Here is a 21,708-nt window from a genome sequence, read left to right on the forward strand (position 1 = left end):
AGAATATAAAAAAGTCATCACAGATATATTATCATGTTATATGAAGTGTGATGAATGAAGTGGAAATTCTCCATGAGAAAGAAAAGTAATTTGGAGAAAGGAACTACTTTAGATAACAAATGAAGTTCACCCTCTTTGAGATTTAGTTTAAGTAGAGAAACAAAGAATAAGAAAGGTCCATGATATGAGGAACAAGGGAGGGTATTCCAGGCAGAGAAAACGCCAGGTATGAAGGTCCTGCAGCATGCTCAGCATTTAGTAAATGAGGAAAAGAGTTGTGCAGGATGTTGTTGTTTTGAAAATTAGCAGGGTGAATAACTTGAATTATCATTTATCCGTAACAGAAATCAATGATGGTTGTTAAAGAGACAAAACCAAAATCTCTTTCATACATACATATACATATGTACATATATATACACACACATACATACATACACACACATGCATACATTTCTAGTGGGTATATTAATTAGCACAATACTTAATCTGTTTTAAAATCTAACAAAAATGTATATTCATGCTAAGATAAAAATCCTGTATGTGTTGGAAAACAATAACCATGAAAGAAATACGTAAAAATGATGTCTAAAATGTCTGTTGCAGCATTATTTATGAAACCAACAACTGAAGAAAATCAAAATTGCCAACTATCATTAGAGTAAAAGGATGCACTTGAACAAACAATAAAATCAAAACTATATTGTTTATATAATTTATTTTTTGTATTTATAATCATATCTATTATAAAGTCTATATGAATACCTCATATTAATGTTTATAAGACATGGCTAATGTACATGCTTAGTCAAACATATATACTTAAATTGTTGCATTCTTTATAACTAGAAAAAAATGGGAAAGCCTAAATGTTATTCAGTAAGAGATTGACAAAATACTCCATATATCCACTCTAAAAATATTGTGTGTGTATATATGCATAATCCTTTACCTGTTTTAAAATTCAATAAAAAGTACCCATATATACACAAACACAAAGGGGGAGTTAATATGATTTTCTGATAATTGCTGCTGCTTTAATCCTGTTGAATCTAAATACAATATGAACCTCAATGAATGAGGAAGAATGACATCTGAATAGCATGAAAACAGGGACTCAGTAGCCTACATGCAAATTAAAAATACAGTTGACTGGCCGGGCGCGGCGGCTCACGTCTGTAATCCCAACACTTTGGGAAGCCAAGGCGGGTGGATCACTTGAGGTCAGGAGTTAGAGACCAACCTTTCCAACATGGTGAAACCCCATCTCTACTAAAAATACAAAAATTCCCCGGGCACGGTGGCACATGTCTGTAATCCCAGCTACTCAGGAGGCTGAGGCAAGAGAATGGCTTGAACCCAGGAGTGGGAGGTTGTGAGCCGAGATCGTTCCACTGCACTCCAGCCTGGGCGACAGAGCAAGACCTTGCCTCAAAATAAATAAATAAATAATAAATAAATAAAAATACACACACACACACACACACACACACACACACAGTTGTCCCTTGAACAATGCAAAGATTAGAGGTGCTAACCTCATGCAGTCAAAAACCCATGTATAACTTTTGATTCCCCCAAAAATTAACTACTAATAGCCTACTGTTGACCTGAAGCCTAACCAATAAATAGTACATTAACACACATTTTCTTTATTATATGCTTTATATATTGCATTCTTAAAGTAAGCTAGAAAAAAATAAAATGTCATTTAAAAAATCAAAAGGAAAAGAAAATATATTTACTATTCATTAAGTGGATTGGATCATCATAAAAGTCATCATCCTTGTCATTTTCAGGTTGTGTAGGCTGAAGAAGAGGGGGAAGAGAAGAGGTTGTTGGTCTTGCTCTCTCAAGGCTGGCAGAGGCAGAAGAAAATCGTATATAAGTGGACCCATGTAGTTAAAATTCATATTGTTCAAAGATCAACTATATCACCTCAAAGTGGCTGTCCCTTTTCCTCCCACAACTCTTGCTTTCGTTGCGGATCCTGGGTACTGTGATTCTATGGGTGTAATAGGGACCAAAAATGTTTCCTAAATGACAACGTGTCTTGCCATTGTGTGTGGAGTTTCAATTCATGTAAAGTGTCTAATTAAAAGTTTCTGAATTATAATTGGCAATCCGTCCATTGTGTGTAAAGCAGGAAACCTAGTCCTACATTACGTGTTCAGAAATGTGTAAGAATCAAAAAAAAAAAAAGAAGAAAAAATACATGCCAAGACACTCAGTTTAATTCAATTAAATCTCCTTAAATTTAACCAATAATACATATGCAGAGATTAGGTAAATAGTATGTCATATTATTTGAATATGGCAAATAGACCTAACTTCAAGTAACCTCAAATAATCAGAATTGTTTATGTGGCCTACTGTATGTTAATAGCAATGCCAGGAAACTACAATCCATCATCTTTTGTCACAGCCTTGATGAGCGCATCGTAGAGAATACTGAGTTGCTTACTCTGTTTAAAAATATTTTTAAAGTATGACTATGTTGTATTTATCTTAATTTATAAGAAATGACCCCAAGCAAAATCACAAATTCGTACATGTAATATGAAATGATTGTGCAACAATAACTCTGGGAGACACAGAGACAGTCATTTTATATGCAATTTATATGCAGGTTATTCTTAAATCTACATCTCCATCATTGAGCTTTTCCTGGGTTAGTGCAAAAATATCTGGGTTTTTAGCATTATTCGGTTTTTCCCATCTGATATTGGAATACTTAAATAAATGTAAATTATTCTTTAATACATGTGGTTTTGTTATACATCATTTTAATGGGCATTTCTTGCTTTATTTTTTTACTAATGACTTATTACTTACTGTTTATGCTTGTTTTAGACTGTGGAAATTATGTCAGACAAAAAGCAAATTCGAGCGATTTTCTTATTCAAGTTCAAAATGGGTCGTAAAGCAGCGGATACATCAACGCATTTGGCACAGGAGCTGCTAACCAACGGACAGCGCAGTGATGGTTCAAGAAGTTTTACAAAGAAGAGGAGAGCCTTGAAGATGAGGAGCTTAGTGGCCGGGCCATCCAAAGTTGGAAACAACCCATTAAGAGCAATCATCGAAGCTGATTGTCTTACAACTGCACAAGAAGTTGCGGAAGAACTCAAAGTTGACCCTCCTATGTTAGACATTTGAAGGAAATTGGAAAGATGAGAAAGCTCGATAGGTGGATGCCTCACGAGCTGATTGAAAAGCTAAAAAAATAGTCCTTTTGAAGTGTTGTCTTTTCTTATTCTACCTAGCAATGAACCATTTCTTGATCAGATTGTAGCGTGCTATGAAAAGTGGTTTTTATACGACACCTGGCAATGACTACCTCAGTGGTTGGACCGAGAAAAAGCTCCAAAGCCCTTCCCAAAGCCAAACTTACACCAAAAAAAGTCATGGTCACTGTTTGGTGGCTTGCTACCAGTCTGATCCACGACAGCTTTCTGAATCTGGGCGAAACCATTACATCTGAGAAGCATGCTCAGCAAATCGATGAGATGCACCCAAAACTGCAATGCCTGCAGCCCGCCATTGGTCAACAGAAAGGGCCCAATTCTTCTCCATAGCAATGCCCGACCACACATCGCACAACTAGCACTTCAAAAGTTGAACAAATTGGGCCACAAAGTTTTGCCTCATCCACCATATTCATCTGACCTCTCGCCAACAGACTACCACTTCTTCAAGCATCTCAGCAACTTTTTACAGGGAAAACACTTTCACAACCAGCAGGATGCAGAAAACGCTTTCCAAAAGTTCGTCAAATCCCGAAACACGAATTTTTATACTACAGGAATAAACAAACTTATTTCTCATTGGTAACAATGTGTTGATTATAATCGTTCCTATTTTTATTAATAACAACGTGTTAAAATTCACAGTCCAAAGCAGCAATTAATTTTACACCAACTTCATATTCAATACTTCCAATTTCGGTCATAGATTCCTAATACTTGCCTTCAATTCAACCTGAACTGCCTCATACTATATATTCTAATTGTAAATTGTAAATTTTATTTCTGTAATTGTCTTTCACACTAGACTCTCACATTAGACTAGGAACTTCTTGAAGGTTGGTACCCTGGACATCAAGATCTGTCTTCTGAGTTTCTCTCTGTGACCACCCACTGCCATAATGTCTTAGGGTTTATTGTCTTTAATCTCACCTTACATAATTTCATTGCAGTATTTTTTTCTCTACCGAGGAAAGCAAATTGGGTATGTGTAATTTGGTGGATAATGCCAAGCTGTAGCATAGCACCTGGACTGATTGCTTGTTCTACACACACCTTTACCCCAATACACTTACCATGTTTATATGCAGATTTATTGTGCAAATTGTTCAACTAAGATTTTACAGTTCTCTAAAAATAGGTACAAACTAAAGTAACAGTAATATGTTTTAAGATATGTAATATAATTATAATAACCTATTCATTTGCTTCACTTGTTTGATTAGTGTCCCAAGAAAAATGCATCCATTTGTCATTCATCAGTATGCCTAGACATTTTAACATACAAAATATCTCAGCATATTGATGCTTCAAAATAAAATATTATTTTTTAAAATTTTTATAGTTTTGGGGGTACAGGTCGTTTTTGGTTACATAGATAAGCTCTTTAGTGGTGACTTCTGAGTTTTAATGCACCTGTCACCTGAGCAGTGTACACTCTATCCAGTATCTTGTACTTCATCCCTCATCTCCTCCCACCCTTCCCACTCCAAGTCCTCAAAGTCCATTATATGTCTTTCCGTCCTCATAGCTTTGTTCCCACATATAAGTGAGAACATACATAATTTTTTTTTCCATTTCTGAGTTACTTCACTTACAATAATGGCCTCCAGTTCCATTCAAATTGCTTCAAAAGACATTATTTTGATACTTTTTATGGGTGAGTAGTATTACATGGTGTATATATATACTATATTTTCTTTATCCATTGATTGGTTTATGGGCACTTAAGTTGGTTCCATTTCTTTGCAATTGCAAATTTTACTGCTATAAACATGCATGTACCCGTGTCTTTTTCATGTAATGATGTCTTTTTCTTTGGGTAGGTACCCAGTAGTTAGATTGCTGAATCAAATGGTAGTTCTACTTTTATTAAGTTCTTTAAGGAATCTCCACACTGTTTTCCATGTGGTTGTATTAATTTGAATTCCCACCAGCAATACAAAAATGTTCCCTTTTCTTCACATTGACACCAATATTTATTGGTTTTACTCTTTGTAATTACGGTCATTCTTGAAGAATTAAGGTACTATCTCGTTGTGGTTTTGATTTGAATTTCCATGATGGTTAGTGATATGAGCATTTTTTTCATGTTTGTTGGCTGTTTGAATATCTTTTTTTGAGAAATTTCTATTTATGTATTTTGGCCATTTTTTGATGGGATTATTTGTTTTCGTTTTTTCTTGCTGACTTGTTTGAGTTCCTTGTAGATTCTGGATACTAGTCCTTTGTCAGATGCATAGTTTGTGAATATGTTCTCGAACTCTGTGTGTTGCCTGTTTACTCTACTGATGATTTATTTTGCTGTGCAGAACCTTTTAAGTTAAATTAGGTCCCATTTATTTGTTTTTGTTGCATTTGCTTTTGGGGTCTTAGTCATGAATTATTTGCCTAGGCCAATATCCAGAAGAGTTTTTCTGATGTTATCCTCCAGAATTTTTATGGTTTAAGGTCTTAGATTTAAGTCTTTCATCCATCTTTAGTTGATTTTTGTATAAGGTGAGAGCTGGGGATCCAGTTTTATTTTCTACATGTGGCTTGCCCATTTTTCCCAGCACTTTTTATTAAATAGGGTGTCCTTTCCCCAATTTATATTTTTGAATAATTTGTTGAAGATCAGTTGATTGTAAGTATTTAGCTTTAGTTTTGAGTTCTCTATCCTGATCCATTGGTCTAGCGCCTACAAAAGAAAATTTTAAAAATTCAGGACTTAAATGGTGGGAAATAAGTCATCTACCTGTATAATGTTACTGGTGTCAGGTAGGTTCTTAGAACAGTTTTCAGGACAGTTGATTATTGCTTGTCTTTCTTTAACCAACCATGCATTGTTTAGGATTAAGTCATTGTTATTTCACTTAATCATTTATTTCACCATTTAATAAACACTCTTCAGCATCCCGTGTAGAAGAGTTCACTTGATGATGAATTTACACAGATTTATTTATGCTTAGATTTATTCACTGTCATTAGGTATGTTGCTCCTTCTTCCTGACTTCTTACACTGACCTGCATGGCATATTCTGACACAGTCTCCAGCCCTCAATTTCAGAATTGCCTAGCTCCTTAACTCATGCAGACAGAATTGAGAATTTCTTTTCTGTGCCTTCATTGCATCCTATACAATTCCATTAATATTTAACACACTATATTGTAATTTTCATAGACATGTTTGTTTCAAAACTATTAACTCAGGAAATGTATTTTAACCACTTGTTTGTACCCAGGGTCTAACAATGCTTAAAAATGTGTTCTGAGTAAATGAATAAATCCATGTTTTGAAATGACAAACGATTATCTAATCTACTAGCATACCTTTCCCACCCTCATTAGATAATAGGCTGCAAGGAATGAATGAACATGCATAATCTATCACTTTCATTAATCTGCTGATAAGTCAAAATGAATCCAAGCATTCAAGACTTGAAAAAAATCTTCAAATCAAATAAAATGTACACTGTGTAAGATAGTGCTTAAGTGAATAAAAAACAACCAAATTGTTGAGCAGCATCAAATGTAAATCATGCCAATTGATGAAGAATTGTTAAATATAAAACAAACACACTTTAGTAAAATCATAGGGAAAATTCATAATTCAAACGATAGGATCTCAACTTGTTAAAAAATGCATGGCTGCCATTGTATTAGGCATACATGATGAAAAAATATATTAGATCAAATTTTAGATAAATGTAAAGATGATATGCCTAAATATTTATAATTTTAAAGTGCATATAAAAGCTAAGATAACATTATAATCAAAGTGGTTTATAGCAGCAATAGTATACTCATGATTTATTCTTTCAAGCACCCCTGCCAATAAATGAAAATTATCAAGGGGAAATGAAAAAACTAGGTAGTATTAAAAACATATTTCTATTTGCTTAACAAGAACTTCTTTAAAATGTTTTATTTCCAATTTGTCCTAGGTACATTTTAGCTTAGAAAACAAAATGCATATATGCACGTGTAGATATAAACATTTGACTTTAGCTGCTAAATAGGACTGCTATTTTTTTCAGCAGTCTAACTCCTTTTTACCACATAAAGGGACAGTTTTAAAATATATTTATATCTCATAGTTTAAACTATAGCATGATTTATTAGAAAATAGTTAATTCAATACCCTTGATTGAACTTGCAATTTCACAATAAATCAGGAAACTTTTGTGTTTCCTTAAAAAAAAGAAAATAGTTTAACACAGCACATTGGAATGTTAAAATGCTTCAAGGAAGATTAATAACATCCAGATAATAGTTATTTTCTTGCTTTGCAAGAAAACACATTATCTATTCCATAACAATTGATTGCTTTCCTGTGCAATGTCCTTGATTTCAATAGTATTGTTCAGGCTTTTGATACTAATCTGTAAGATGTTGTTAGGAAAGAATCTCACCTCATCAGCTATTCTGAAGGAAATAAAAAATTCTGCACCTGATAAATCATCTATATTCTTAAAGTGACAATTTTCACTTGAAGAAATGGTCTCCTCTGAATGCTTTCAAAATCAAAAATCAGAGGTATGTTGTAGAATAAAAAAAAAATAAAATGAGTCTTCTTAAGAGAAGGGCTATAAAAATAGAAAATCAACCTGCCCTTTTCAAACTTACTTTGCTACTTTGACTATGACTTTTTGAAATGTACTTTCTGTTTTTTACCGGCTTCAGAAACATCTGCTGATTTTTGTGAATGGACAATTCATTGCCCATCACAAAATCATTCAATTTTCTTAGCAAACAATTTTGAAACTTTTGGGCAAGTTTCTTCACTTAAAAATAGTTATTCAAAATTTGGCAGATACCTTTTGTTTTTCACATTTGTACAGTATCTTCCTGCTAGGCCATGCATCCTTAAAGAACCATAATGTAGACAGAAAGAAGTATAAACCTGTACTCAGAGATGGCTGGGGGCAATGGTGTCTGCCATTCCCTTAGCGGAGTGACCCATCACAGTCAGTTACTTTTCTGCCTTTGTTAACTTTTCTGCCTCTCATTTTACTGATAAATAGGAACAGAGTCAATAAATCTTATTACAATATTTATTATTGTGGTGTATAAATGCGATGTATGTAAACATTGGGATATATAATTTATTGATAAATATTGGTTTCTTCTATGGCTTGAATGTACCTCTCAAATTTTATGAATTGGAAATATCCTCAAATTCATATGTTGATGGTTTATGGAGGTGGGGCTTTCAGGAGGTAATTAGAATTAGATACATTCATCAAAATGGAACCCCCATGATAAGACTTGTAACTTTATAAGAAGAGGAAGGGAGACTGAGTTGGCATGGTCTTGCCTCTTGCCATGTGATGCCCTTTGCCATCTTATGAAACAGTAAGAAGGCCCTCACAAGACGCCAGCACCATGCTCCTGGACTTTCCAGCCTCTGAAAATGTGAGCTAAACGAACTTCTCTTCTCTATACATTACCCAGTCTGTGGTATTCTTTTATAGCAAGAGAAAACAAACTAAGACAGTTTCCATATTTTATGGCAGTTATTTTGGCTGTTTGAAAATTATATTTTACACAGTGATTAGCAAACTTTCCCTATAGAATTATCAATAAACTAATGAAAAAGGAAATTACTAACGTGGTTGATTAAAATAGAGGGGGAACATAATTTGAAGGCACTCCAGGCCCTCTGGACAATTACAGAGAAGTCTGAAATATTAATTTTCAGGAGTGTCAGACTAGCAACACAGCTCAGAAAATTGCAGTGAGGCAACTGCCATTTGTATTAAGTACCTATTTATCCTGCAGTTTTCGGGTTACATATAAAACCAGAAGTTCTTTGTCATCTCTGCAATAGCACAAAAATGCTATTGTCTCCTAAATTATTCTATCCTAAATAGTTGTTTCCTATGTAAGCTACTTTGTCCTAAGTAATTAAGCATTCAATATTTTAAAGATTTTAAAGTGTGCATAACATACAATTTTATATATATATATTTAAGTGATATGGATGTATGCATATATGCATACAAAATACAATATAAAATATTCTTTTTATCTATAAATCTATGGAAAACTGGGACAGAATAGAACTACAGAGTACCGATAAAACATCTGATGGAAAATTGGTTGCATTTCAAATCTCTCAACAATTAGTCCCTTCCTTCGACTTCAGGTCTTCTTTTAATCTATATTTATATCCTTCTTTCCTTAATATTTTATGTGGGTATGGACAGGAACCAAGTTGGAAAGAAGCTTCCCACAAGAGTAGAGCACTGAAGAGATCACAGACATTGATCATATTTGTAGTATTTCCAGAAAAGCATGTAAAAAATTACTAAGCTTAAAATGGTTAGGGTCCATTTTTTAAGGGAGACAAATGAGGAACTTGAAAAAAAAAGGAGTGAGATTCAAGAACTTGAAGTATAGAAATTTTGAATAAAAACTGGACCTTTGAGAATTTTACAAGTTCATGTGTTTGTGTATGTGTCTGTGTGTGCTAAACATTACAGTCTTTCATAAGTCAGAATGAATATCCTTAAGAGCTACTATCTTCTCATCTTTACTTTTTTTTTACTTTCCTCAACAACTTTTTCTCTAGTCCTACATTTGCTTTCCTTCTCTTTGCCCAACTATTATATCTTTTTTCCCATCCCATTCTTCTAACAAGACTGATCTGAAATACCATTTTTCTGATAATGAGTTTTAGATTTGAGACATTAAAGAATATAAACAGAATTGCTGCTATTCACTTCTGCAAAACCCAAGTTTGCTGACCTTAATTTTATAGCATGAATCACAGCCATTCTGCTGATATTGGCAGTGATTGATAATAAGGGGGATGGGAGTAATTAAAGAGCATATGATGTGTTTGTTTGCATTTTGAGTGACTGCTATAGAGTATATGCAATCAAAGGCATGGTACATTAAATAAATCAAATAGCCCCATAAATCAGCACAACCTGCCAAAAATGAGCAGAGGGAGCTTGCAATGCAGCAGGCCTGCATGTCAGGCCTTAGGCAAGCTGTTACCTCCAGGGTGAAGTCATCAAAAACAGAGCTCAAAGAACCAGAGAAGACTTGCTATTTGCAGGATTCAGAATCTCAGCAAGAGAGCCTAAATGTAGTGACTTTTTTTTTTTTTTAACAGTTGTGCAGGAATGTGAAGTTTATGAGCTTTATTAAAATCTACTGTGTGCTCTATAAACATCTTCACTGGTTTGTACCAACACAGCTATGGGATAATTTCAGAATTGTTACCCAGTTTACATTCAATAGTTTCACCTTTTATTTACTAAAAGAAAATTCCTGAAATTTCTGCCAAAAGATAACATCAGTAAGAAAATATTTTACACGTTGATTCAGCCACCAGTGATATTGTTACCAAGGTTCTGGAATTAAGAGAATAAAATAATTTTAATAGACATTATTTTTAGAGCAGTTTCAGGCTCACAGTAACATTGAGAGACAGCTAGCAAGATTTTTGAGATACCCATCCCCACATATGCGTAGACTCCCCCGTTATCAACATCCTCCCCTAGAACAGTACATTTGATTCCACTGAGGAAACTACATTGACACATTATTATCACCCAAAGTCCATCGTTTACATTACAGTTCACTATTGGTTTTGGACATTGTATAGGTTTGGAAAAATGTATAATGATATGTATCTACCATTATATAGATTCTCTTTGACTTATGATAAACTCATCATAATGTTGAAAAAGTGTCATTGAAATGTGGTAAGATGAGGACTATCTTTGCTGTTATTCAGCTACTTCTCTTCTCCTACTCATCCCTCCTTCCCTACGAACTCCTGGCAACCACTGATCCTTTTCCCATCATCTTAGTTTTATCTTTTTCAAAACGTTATATAGCTGTAATCATACAGCATGTAGCCTTTTTATACTTATTTCACTTAGTAATATGTATTTCTGCTTTCTTCATGTCTTTTCATCGCTTGGTAGCTCATCTCTTTTTAATACCGAATAATATTCCATTATCTGTATTTATCACGGTTTATTTATCCTTTCTCCCACTAAAGGACATGATGGTTGCTTTGAAGTTTTGGCAATTATGAAACAAGCCTCTATAAACATCCATGTGCAGGTTTTTGTGTGTGGACAGAAATTTTCAACCCCTTAGGGTAAAATAATTTTTAAAACATGCAACTTTTGCTGTAGTTCATATTGATTTTGGGGTAATAAATACATGAAAATATGGAGAAATGTTTCTCTATCAGAGAAAACACACATACTCATTCACAATTTCACTTTTTGCAGTTTCAGTAACCCTCAGTTAACTGCAGTTTGAAAATATCTGAGCACTGTAGTGCCATAAGCTAATTCTGAAAGAGAAAGACTTCAGTCACTTCATTTTTATTATAGCATATTGTTACTGTTGTTCTAGTTTATCAGTTATTGTTGTTAATCTCTTACTGTGCCTAGGTTTTAAATTACAGTTTATCATAGGTATGTATGTATAAGAAAAAAACACATACACGGTTTAGTACAATCCAAGTTCAGGCAACCAATGGGAGTCTTGGAATATATGCCCCAAGAATAAGGGATGACTAAAGTATTGCATAAAACTTTAGAACCTTGCTTGTTGACTCCTTAAGTTTGCAAGGACACCTGTTTTAAAACCTTGAACCTTGAAACAATAGTTTTGTTCCTTCTTACATATGTGAGTTTACTTTTGTCCCTACATCAACGTTAGGTTTCAACCTTATTAATCATACATTATATATTTTAGCAAGGAAATTAGGTTTAAAATAGTAAGCATATTGTGAAAAGGAAGCATATTTCTTTTTTTTTCTTTTTCTTTTTTTTTTTTTTTTTGAGACGGAGTCTCACTGTGTCACCCAGATGGGAGTGCAGTGTGTGATCTCATCTCACTGCAACCTCTGCCTCCTGAATCCAAGCGATTCTCCTGCTTCAGCCTCCTGAGTAGCTGGGATTACAGGTGTGAGCCACCATGCCTGGCTAATTTTTTGTATTTTTAGTACAGATGAAGTTTCACCATGTTGGCCAGGCTGGTCTCAAACTCCTGACCTCGGGTGATCTGCCCACCTTGGCCTCCCAAAGTGCTGGGATTACAGGCATCAACCACTATTCCCAGGCTGAAGCATATTTCTTACTACTAACACTTTGCAAATTTTAATGGGACATATATTTGGGACAAACAAAAAATTAGTAAGATCTTTGTTTAATGTCAAGGAACACTGACTTTGTGCAAATATACCCATATATAGATATATACCTATATATACATATATATACACAGCTCCATATAACACATGTGGGTTAGGACACTATATTACAATAAATTATAGTATGCATCTCAGGAACTTACATATTTATTTAAAATGTATTCCAATCAAAGCAATCACTTATCATTTAGATTAAATAGTTGAAGCAGTTGGTTCCCAGTTTGACTAATCATCTGTCAGCAGACTTCTCCAAAACATTTGAAAAGCTATAAGGAGTGTGAGAACAGAAATTGTATTTTGTTCTAATATATTGCTCTGAAGCTGGCAAACTGTTGTAGTTAAAAGTCAACAATGGTTTGAAAAAGTCACAAAGCTTCTTTTTTTATTTTTAGCTGACACTGAATTTATAGTGTAAACAAAATCACTTTTTGGAAATACAAAGAATTCACAGTGAATTCAAAGTAAAGTATTTGCAATGCTAATTACAATTGTGTGCTCTGTTGGAAACATGTGTTTAGAAACCTGGATACTGGACATCTTTAATATATACGCTTACACATGAGAAAACATGTCCATCCTGTGTGTGGGTCATTTCTGTGAGGAGAGCTCGCAGGATTCTGTATTGGTGAGTCTAGTGACTCCACTAGAGTCACTAGTAGCAGATATTACAACTGAGAGAAAACAAGCAACAATGGAGAAGTAGATAGTGTGTCTCACTAAGCTAAACTTGGAATAAACAACCTCCTAAAACCTGAAATCACAGAACATTATTCTCCTTTGCATCTAAGAGGAAGGTTGGGGGAGGAAGTGAATGAAAGGGGGAGGGGAAGGCCAACATTTACTTGCATGTAAATATAGGATAGTATATATTTTTTCATTCTGTCCAACTAAAACTTTACATTCTTTTTCCACAATATCAAATAGTATATTTTAATTGCATGTTAGTGAAATTTCATGGGGAAAAGCAACCTTCTACCTGCATCAAAGCATTACGGTCACTGAGTTTAATCATTTATTTACTCATTCGAAAAATATTCATTGGGTGTTTCCAGTGCACCAGTTACAGTATTGGCCCTAAGAATAAAATGAAGACTAAGATTTAGTGCCTGCTCTACAAAATCTCAAAGTTTATTAGGAGACCAGAACATGTAATATGTGTTGATGTGTGTGTATGTGTGCATGTGTGTATGTGTGTATACATACATACATAAATAAAGGGCATGAAGAGTACTGCATACAATAGTAGCAAAAGAAGAAAGTAATTACCTGAACCTAGGGGACCATCTCAAGGACATCCTTCTTACCCAGATGACCACTGAAACAAGTCATAATAAATAAACAGGAGATTGGCAGACATGAATAGAAAGTCTGAATACCCGAAAGAAAAAGTAAGCGCTTTAAGGGAGAGAGAGGAAGAAAATGACCTGATTTTGAAAACATTATACGTTTCATTAGCTTGGAAAAATATGTATTAGGTATGCAGTATATCCACTGTAAATCTTCCTAGTGACATTACTGCTGTATCCAAAGAAGCATTGAACATTCTGAAGGGGAAATGAGTTTTGTTCTACATTTCAGCACAATGCCATTAAAAGTAAAAAGCAACCCGAATATTTGTTCATTTGAAGAAGGAATCAGGATATTTAAAAAGCTGCTCAATCTTTCTATGCCTTAGTTTCCCCAAATTCATAATAGATGAAAATTAATAATACCACCTAACACTATTGTTGAGAATTAAATGAAATAATATTTAAAAAGAGGATAAGGGACATAGAAATTAGCAACAAATCTAGTTCTTACTATAGCCAATACAGTTACTATATTTTTGAATAATATGTTTCACTTTAAACAAGGTGATACTAAACACCCAGAGTATTATATGAACTAGAGCTAATTTTATTATTGAGGCCTTCAATGAAATATAAGACATATGCATGTCTAAGATCTACCTAATTAGAGTAGTTATATGCTTGATTTTCTAAATTAGTTATACTCACACTTGTTTTCATTTTTCTGAAAATAACTGTTTCTGTGTCAGGGCATTTTAAGCATTAAATTCCTCCGTCACTTGACATGAGTGAAACCAAACTTTGTATCAACTTCTTTTTCTTAATTGTCTTGTAATTTCAAGGGGGTGGAGAAAAATAAGAGACCCTCAATCACTGGATATTTTTCATATCAGATGAAAAAATAATTTTGCAGTAATACAATGATATCGTGCCACATTTTATCAAAGCTCTGTATAATGTGTAAGTGTGAAACACATTCTAGAAACAAGCAACACTGCAATTACTATTTTTAATAATATGATATTCATAATTCTTTATAGCCTTATTCAGGAAATAGATCTGTTAATATCATTTAATATATTGGATTTCATTCTGGTGAGATGTATTGGTGATGGGAATGCAGAAAAAACAAAAGCAAATTCCATTAAGTCTACAACTTTCAAGCTGAGTAATTACAAGTTTCTACTAACTGAATATTTTCTGTTCCCTGAAGAGTTTTGAAATGTCATTATATGTAGAGGTTAAATGTGCTACAAATATTAAGAAACATATTTTCCATATATCAATTAGACTGTATTCTCAAGCATTATAACAAGTAAATGTGTTTGCACGTGCGTGTGCATGTGCAAGCACACATGTTACGCATTTAGGGAAGAGAAGGAAGGAAGTATTACTGGTACGATTTTCCAAACATAAAATATTTGGTCACATGGGCGTTGCATATGCCAAAATCAAATCTCATAGTTTTTCCTATTTTCACCATTAGTATCTTGCAAGTCCCAATAAGCTAGTTGATAAGCATCAGGAAAAGAGACCATTTTTATCAGCATGGTAAAACCACACAAAAAAATCATGCTTAAACATTAGGTATCTCAAAACTGTTATAATACTTTTCTGCATTTTCTCCATATATTTCTATTTTTCAAAATTATGTAACAGCTTTAAATTACAAACACACTCTTGAAAATAAATGCCATTCAATTCCAGTGGATAGCTATAGTTATAATTTCATATATTAGCTTTGACCTAAAGTGAGAGATATTGCTATTTTCTCTGACAGCAGCTCACCCAGAATGAAGCTTGGCAGGTCTAATTGTTGGTTACTTCAAAGCATAACACTGTATAACAGCAGTAATAATATAATATTCTGATCCACCTATGTTTCCTTTTACGCACTAGGATTAAACTATGTACAGGGCTTGATGCTGTCTGTTAATAAAAGATGATGTTATCTGTAAATTATATCTGAACTTCAAAGTCCAGAAATATTGAGGGTGGGGTAGGGAATAGAAATTCAGACCTCAGCAGTTCTCTACCTGGACAACAATAAAGAAAATAGAAGACAGGAAAAGGCAAATGACAGCTCATGTATTGATACTGGGAAAACCATGTTCCAGATTAAGCATAACACATTCTAAATTCAATTAGATGCAATCTTAGGGTTTCACTAACATTTTAATCATTTGATCCCATAAGTGAAATGTGTTGATGTTTCCTTTCTGGAGCTATGATTCATACAGAGCATGAGGAGGTAAGTAAAGTGATATTTCGGGAATACTCTGGTGATTAATTGTCAACAGGGGAAATGCGGCTTCAAAGTCTGGGTTGACTTACCATTTGAACCACACAAAGTAAAAGCTGTAGAGAAAACTCACAGCAACTTATACCCTGTGAAAGCTATACAAATTCTGAATTACTCTATTTTATGAAATTTAAAAATCATTCTTCTTTCAAGGTTTGTTATTTTAAGAAAAACATGGTAATATTTTAGTCATGGGGCATTGCTATTGGTGAGGAGTCAAAATGAAAAGAAAAAAATTTATAAGGTAATTTTATACATAAGTCTATTATGGTAATATGCCTAAGGACCAATGAATTCTACATAATAAAATAGAGAAAAATGAATTATATAAGCTTACAGAAAAAAATAAAATTATAAAACATAAATCTTTAGAAAAAAATTTCTACAAGAGAGATTTTCCATAGACAATATTTTCCATAAATTTTGGTAGAAACTTCATAAATTTTACAATTAAAAAACTCACAATATTTTTCATTGTTATTTATTTATTGAGACAGGGTCTCACTCTGTTGCTCGGGCTGGAGTGCAGTGGTGCGATCTTGGCTCACTGCAGCCTCCCCCCACTGAGCTCAAGTGATTCTCTCACCGCAGCCCTCCAAGTAGCTGGGACTACTTGTGCATGCCACCATACCCAGCTAATTTTTGTTTTTGTGGGTTATTTATTTATTTTTGTAGAAATGGGTTTTGTCATATTGCCCAGGCTAGTCTCGAACTCCTGGGCACAAGTGATCCTCCCACCTCAGCCTCCCAAAGCGCTAAGATTGGCAGGTGAGCCACTGCTCACAGTCACGAATCCTTTCTCAGTAGAAAACTTTTGTACAGTGAAGAGTACCCAATAAGCTAACGATCAGCAGTATAATTAGCTTAGTTAGTTGGCTGAGGAGTTCAGATCCAGCTCAACTTACTTATGTTCTATGAAAATAACATAAACTCCCACCCTTACCCATCATTTTAAATAAATCTGAAAATTGTGTTTAACTGTTCAGCCTACGCCAACTATATTTGTGCAAGTCATTCTTCTCCTACCTACTGAAACAGTGGTTTTAATATTAAAAACTCGGCCGGGCGTGGTGGCTCACGCCTGTAATCCCAGCACTTTGGGAGGCCGAAGCGGGCAGATCACGAGGTCAGGAGATCGAGACTATCCTGGCTAACACGGTGAAACCCTGTCTGTACTAAAAATACAAAAATTAGCAGGGCGTCGTGGCGGGTGTCTGTAGTCCCAGCTACTCGGGAGGCTGAGGCAGGACAATGGTGTTAGCCCAGGAGGCGGAGCTTGCAGTGAGCCGAGATTGCGCCACTGCACTCCAGCCTGAGTGACAGAGCGAGACTCCGTCAACAACAACAACAACAAAAAGATTTAAAACTAATAGTAATCTTATCATTACCTTGCTTAGAAGAGCCCAAAGATTCCTCATTGTCCTAGACATCAAGCCAAACTCCTTCAGAAGTTAACAATACTTTAGTATACTCCTTGAACAAAACTATCCAAAACATAGAAATAAAATAAAGTTATTTCCTGCCCTTTCAATGATATAATAAACCATTGTCTAACAAACCCACCCAAAGAGTTATCTATGAAACAGAATATGGAATTTGTTTGACTTACTATTCCCTGTTAATACTATGAATAAAGATTCAGATTCTGGAAAGAGATGGAAACTATTAGAAAATTTCTAACTTGTCAGTATTTTTTATCCATAAAGACACAAATTATGTCTGGAAAAATATTATGCCTCTATTGCCAACATATGGCATTAAACAGTTTTATATTTAACTTTCCAATCTTATACTATTCTGCTACTTAGACAATAAATAGATTAAATAGATGATAGATAGATGGATAGATAGATAGATAGAGATATGTATTTAATTATTTGAAGATTTGATTTGGCACCCTCTATCTTCTTAAACATTTTACACATAGAAATACTCATAGTTTCCTATACACGAACTTTTCTTCAAGGGTTTCCCATGAGTCTCTGTGCATCTTGTACCAATTGCTTAGAATATTTATCTCCCATTCAGTTCATTTTCATTCTTAAATATATAACTCACTTCTACAAAACAGAGGTAAATGTATTAAGAAGCTTATTAAGATAAGTATTTATGCCTTGCCACATTCACAAAGCCTCTTCCAAGACCTTGGGAGACACCCTAGAAATACATTCTCATAGTCATATATATATATATATGCATACACACACGTGTGTGTGCATGTGTGTATACATAAATTTATATTTCAGATTAATAAATCTGAAAAGGTAAGATATTTTATGCAGCACAGATTAATACTATTTTAATTTAATCAGATATGCCTTCGCTTTTATTTTTTCTTTTCTTGAGACAGGCTCTCACTCTGTTGCCCAGGCTGGGAGTGCACTGGTGTAATCACAGCTCACTGCAGCCTCAAATTCCTGGGCTTAAGCAATCCTCCCATCTCAGCCTCCTGAGTAGCTGGGACTGCAGGTGCACATCACCACATCTGGCTAATTTCTTCAAAAAATGTTTGTAGAGACAGGACCTCCCTATGTTGCCACGCTGGTCTCCTGGACTCAAGTTATTCTCTCACCTTGGCCTCCCAAAGTGCTTGGATTACAGGCGTGAGCCACTAGACCCAGCCTACATTTCCTTGTTTGTTTGGCGATTCTGAAAATGGTACTTTTAGGACTTAAATAAGAAAAATACAAATTTTATAAATATTTAATTTGATTTATAGGGATATTTTTATCTGATGTGCAGTTCCATCCATGAATAGTAATGTTACTGCTAGCCACCCTGATGAAAGATTGATGTCCAAGAATATTTCTACCCACCCACTGGTCTGACTCATCCAACAATACAAAAAATGTAGCAGGGCCAGTGCTGATAAGAACGTATTTCAGTGTCCAGCAACTGGGTGGGTTGTTGAGGAAAGATAGGGTTTGAAAATGTGAAGCTAGGTATTATCCTTGGAAAAATTTTCAAGGATCCAATGTGTAAAACTGTGAAAGAAACATTTGGATTTCATTTGCTAGTTCAAAAATAGAGGTTCTCAATCTGTTGATAATGCAGATTATATAATCATAAGTATACCATATTTTCATTGCTTCAGAAATAGGAATTGTACAAAATAAAATTATCCAGATTTATATGATTTAAGTATGTCAACTTGTAACAGTACAAGAAATAACAAGCGTATCTATGTTTAAAATTGTACGTTTATGCCTGTCTACAACATGTGCCTCCTCATTAAGCATCAACACTGATAAAAATAAAGAAAACTCATAATACTTCAGTACAATTAAGATATAAAAACCCCATATTGGTTAAAAATTATGAATTGTAAGAGTATGTAAGTTAGTTACTAACAAAAAAAAAATGAGACTCCCTGAAATGTTACTGCTGTTAAACGAAAGAAACCTGATATAGTTTTCTCCAGTTGACAGCAGTACCAAAAATTTAGGTGGCATTAACAATGAGTTTTGAAATTAAAAGATAATTTTCTACACTGTCAGTAAAAATAATGATATTGAGAAAACTCGTAAGAAGACAGACAAAAATTTCTTTCTTTTTTCTGTATCGAAAATAATGCGATAATATTGTCAAAAAGATTTGTGCCCAAAATATGTGGTCAGACATGTAGATCTAGATAAAGAATAAAGCAATGGGAAGCAATAAATCAAGTTAAATAAAATATTTTATTTTTTATTTTAATAAATCTAAAAAATAACTCTTTAATATAATTTTAGTACCAATGTATTTGATGATTGTATATGTATTAGTGAAAAGAATGGCAACAATTTCGTGAGGGATGAGATGAAGAATTGGGTGTACTGTATTATAAGGTACCTTCACTACATGTGAAGTGGTAGTGATAGTACTTTTTGAAGGATGTATTTACATTAATAAATGTATATTGTAAACTCCAAAGCAACAATTAAAAATAATTTTTAAGGAAATATTAATGATACACTAAGAAAGGAGATAAAGTAAGAGCAAATAAAATGTTTGATTAAAATCAGAGAAGGATAAAAATGACAGGAAATAACCCAGTAATTGAAATGAATAAAGAAAAGTAACAAAGATATTATATATTAATTCAACTATGTGGATAATCATTTTATATAAATGCCTTTAACACATCATTTAAAAGAAAAAAATTCAGAGTGAATTCAAAAGAAAAAAGACACAACAACATGTTGTCTACAAGAAATTCACTTTAAATATGAGGATTTGGTTATGTGAGAAGATAATTGATAGAGAAATATATACCACACTAACATCAAATGAAAGATAAAGTAGTTACCTAAATTTCAGATGAAGTAGACTTTAGAACAAGGATAAAGAGTGAAATAACATAACGATGAAACGGTCAATTCTCCAAGCAAAGTGATAATTCTTTCTATTCCAAGAAAAAATAACATAAAAATTTCAAACATATATTTATGTAATAACAGAAGACCCAAATAATGAGGCAAAAACTTACACAACTGCAAGGAGAAATAGAAAAAAATCATTATTATATCTGGATACTTCAACACTCTCTATCAGTAATTGATAGATCAAAGGGAAGCACCTGAACAATGTCAGTCAACATGATCTAATTGCCACTTATAAAATACTCAATTCAGTAATAAAGGAATACTTATTATTCTCAAGTTTGCATGGAACTTTCTCAAAAATAGACCATATTATAACCATAAACCATAACTTCAAAAAAATTTAAAAAAATCATACAATGCATATTCTCAGTCCACAGTAAAATTAAACAGAAATCAGTAAAAAGAACATAATTAGAAAATCTCCAAATATTTAGAAACCAATGACATATGTCTAAATAACACAAAGAAGAAATATTAAGAGTAATTATAGCCATATTCTGAATTAAGTGAAAATGTATACACACAGTATGGAAATTTGCATACAGCAAATGCAGTGCTCAGAAGAAAACTGATGACCTTACATTTTATCAAATAAAAAATTTAAGCTTCTACCTTAACAAACTGGAAAAAGAAGAGAAAATTAAACCTGACAAATGAAAAAGAACAGTAATGACAAATGAAAAAGAACAGTAATAACAAATATTGGACTAGAAATCAATGAAATTAGAAACAGGAAAATAATAGAGAATAACGAATGAACTTAAAAGCTGTCTCTAGCAAAATCAATAAAATTGATTAACATATAGCCAGACTAAGCAAAAATCAGAAATGAAAGATGGGCTATAACTACTGATCTCATGAACATTAAAATTATAGTAAGACAAGAATATAAATAGTTCTTTGCCCATAATCATAACTTAGGTGAAATGGACCAATTCGTTAAAAACACAAAATATCAAAATCCATACATGTATTGTAAGCTGATTTTACTAATGGTGCAGAGACAAGTTAATGGAAAAGGATAGTCCTTGCTACAAATGACACCAAATAACTGGAAATCAACATACAAAAACTAGAACTAGATGCTGACCTCATGTGTTACAGAAAAATTGACTCAAAATAGATCACAAGCCTAAATGTGAAATACCAACCACTAAAAACTTCTTGATAATGTAGGAATCTACATGACCATACGTTTGGTAAGAGTTTGTATATGTAATACCAAAACATAACTCTTGAAAGAAAAAAACTGATAAAATTGACTTCTTTAAAATTAAAAACCTGCACTACAAAGAACACTGTTATGAGAATGAATAGGCAAGCCATAGACTGGGAGGAA

Source organism: Pan paniscus, chromosome 11 (assembly GCF_029289425.2).
Source record: "Pan paniscus chromosome 11, NHGRI_mPanPan1-v2.0_pri, whole genome shotgun sequence".
Lineage (NCBI taxonomy): Eukaryota > Metazoa > Chordata > Mammalia > Primates > Hominidae > Pan > Pan paniscus.